Here is a 3,367-nt window from a genome sequence, read left to right on the forward strand (position 1 = left end):
TGGAAGGGAATGCTGATGAGTGCACGAGATGAGGAGGACCCAGAACAGTATGGACTTATACAGGAAGAAGGGTGGCTTGAAGTGCTGATAGACGAAAAGGAAGTGGAAGATCAAGGATGAGGGAGGTGGACCGAGCACAGGAGCCCATGAGAGAGGGATCCTTGGAGTGATGGGGGAAAGTGGTGATGGTAGACTGGGCGGATGAAAACAGAGAACGACACGACGGATTATATGAGGAAGGACGGCCAGAAGCGGTGAATAATGGGGAGTGAGGCTGAGGGTATACTTACAGTAGATACTAACCAATTTACAAAATATAGTAGATGAACAGTTCTTGTGCATTCAAAGAAAACATGGGAACTGAAAACATGAAGGCTGCATATCCACTCCTGCGATATACACGCCGATTTGAAAGAATTACAAAATAATGTTAATGAGTCATAAAAAGAGAGAAGGTCACATTTCGCAATTGTGGCATATGTGAAGGAGTGATATCTCAGGATACACTTAGTGAGTCGTAAGAGAAGCAGCAGCAGCAGCAGTAGTAGTAGTAGTAGTAGTAGTAGCAGTAGTAGTAGTAGCAGTAGTAGTAGCAGTAGTAGTAGTAGTAGTCGTAGTCGTAGTCGTAGTCGTAGTCGTAGTAGTAGTAATAGTAGCAGTAGTAATAATAATAATAATAATAATAATAATAATAATAATAATAATAATAATAATAACAGTAATAACCAGGACATTGTAATAATTATCCAATGACAATTTTGATAAAAAAAAAAAAAAATTCCCATAGCCATTGCCTACTACAAGCCGAGCTATGAAGGGACCTTGAGGTCAAGGTCACTGGTCTTGTGCATGCCACCTTAGGTCACCACAGTCTATAAGTCCACTAAGTTTGGTGGCTCTAACTTTAATCCTTTATAGAAAATTAGGTGACATTCAGAATATCCGGAAAAGTCCCAACTTTTTACCCCAGGCGGTATCAGAGAATAATAAACCGATTGGAACTATATTCCTTTTCGCACTGCATCTGCCTTAACACTATATTGTGGTAAAATTTCATCTTCCTAACTTTAGGGGTTCTTTAGACAGCATCGCTGACTCACTTCTCTGTGTTCCAGATATTATCCGGAGATCCATTCGACGGATTGCCACCATTTTTGGGCAAAAGAAGTGGACAGCAGTTTGACTTAGATGACCAAGTTTGAAGGCTCTAGGCCAATTAGCCTTTGAAATATCGCAAGTTTAAAATAAGTAAGAATAATGACAATAATATTGACATGAATAATAAAACTTCCTACATGGATGAGGGAAGTTTTAACAACAGTAGTAGTAGTAGTAGTAGTAATAGTAGTAATGTAGTGGTAGAAGTAGCAGACGAAGTAGTAGTAGTAGTAGTAGGCAGACGGGAGCCCATTCTACAACATGAACTGATATCAAAGCGTTATCTGCCTTCTTTCCCCTATTTTGTAACTTTTTATAAGTTCTGGGGGGATGCTGACCCAACCTAAACGTAACAATAGGAATTTTTATATAATGGAAGACATTATCAAGGAACCGTATAAACTGACTTCAGGCGCATCACTAGAATCCATGTCCTTACCTTCCCTGTTTCTGATCGTTCTTATTTTCGGGAGGGGGCTGACCCCCCCCCCGCCCAAGAATCAGTGGGGGAAATCACGCTTCCCAAATATCGCATTACAGATGAGTCCATTATACGACATGCACTAAGATACCAAAGCCATATCTGTCCTTTCACTGTTACTAAGAAATTTTAATTTAGTGAGGGGGCTCGCCCCCTCTAAAAATCATGGTTGAAAATATGTACTGTACTTTGTGGAAGACCTTTGAAGGAACCAGACGAATTCGCCTGCGACGTTTCATTTAAATCCATCAAATAGCCTATGAAGGAGGAAACAACACACACACACACACACACACACACACACACACACACATACTGATGAAGAAAATGATTCCCTTCGGCCTCGCAGAATTGGTAAACAAATCTCCATAATCAATTGTCTGTTTGCTTTTTGTATTTCATCACTTTAATTTTCAACCTACTTTGACTGTGAAGTGTTTGGTGGCTGTATGGGTGATGTCAAACGTATAAGCTAGCACTCTTATAGGCCTGCATGACTTGAGCTTAGGAGAGTTTATAAATACATCCAGGACCGTTTTTATTGCTGCCGCACTGAATGAACACTGGGATTAGGTGTCTGCCACTAGAATCTGGTTCAGTTTCTAGGCCTGCAGTGCAGCAATAATTTTTCTGCTTACATCCAGGAGACGGAAAAAGGGGCACTAAAATCGTTTGTGTGTGCTAAGGCATATCCTGCAGGTGTTCGGCATTATTAATTTTATAATCAATAAACAGTCATTTTTTATGGATAACGTCCAAAGTTTCTGAAAGCGTTAATACTGTCACCAACAACCCTCTCCTGGTCGGGAAAACTCCAGTATTTTATTATAACCAATGCCAGAAGATTTAACTCACCTGAGAATGAGTCACTGGAGCCTGAGAGTATTTTAATCTCCCACAAGACGGGTAAGTGGAGGAAAACATATAATATACTATAATCCTGTGTGTGTGTGTGTGTGTGTGTGTGTGTGTGTGTGTGTGTGTGTGTGTGTGTGTGTGTGTGTGTGTGTGTGTGTGTGTGTGTGTGTGTGTGTGTGTGTGTGTGTGTGTGTGTGTGTGTGTGTGTGTGTGTGTGTGTGTGTGTGTGTGTGTGTGTGTGTGTGTGTGTGTGTGTGTGTGTGTGTGTGTGTGTGTGTGTGTGTGTGTGTGTGTGTGTGTGTGTGTGTGTGTGTGTGTGTGTGTGTGTGTGTGTGTGTGTGTGTGTGTGTGTGTGTGTGTGTGTGTGTGTGTGTGTGTGTGTGTGTGTGTGTGTGTGTGTGTGTGTGTGTGTGTGTGTGTGTGTGTGTGTGTGTGTGTGTGTGTGTGTGTGTGCGCGTGTGCGCGCGCGTGCGTGCGTGCGTGCGTGGTGCGGCCAAAACTGGAAAAAGGATTTTGATGAAACTTGGCAGGATGCTTAGCACTGGGTCCTAAATGGGCCAGTTTGAATCTGATGACTGATATTTCCTGAAGGGGTGTTCTGAACTCTATTAATGGTCCCCACTGGTGTTACAACAGACACTCGTGGAAGAGGCGGAAGGTTGTTTTAAGAGAGAGAGAGAGAGAGAGAGAGAGAGAGAGAGTACCTCACTAATGCTACGAACAGATGATTTTGTTCATCAGAAATTGGTGGGCTGAGGTGGCAGATGTGGTGGCGGTGGCGGCGGCGGCGGGGGTGATGGGGGTGATGGTGATGATGATGATGATGATGATGATGATGGTGGTTGTTGTGGTGGTAGCAGCTGTTGATGA

The sequence above is a fragment of the Coenobita brevimanus genome, chromosome 57 (genome assembly GCF_032717465.1).
Source record: "Coenobita brevimanus isolate Jiangsu-jjx chromosome 57, ASM3271746v2, whole genome shotgun sequence".
Lineage (NCBI taxonomy): Eukaryota > Metazoa > Arthropoda > Malacostraca > Decapoda > Coenobitidae > Coenobita > Coenobita brevimanus.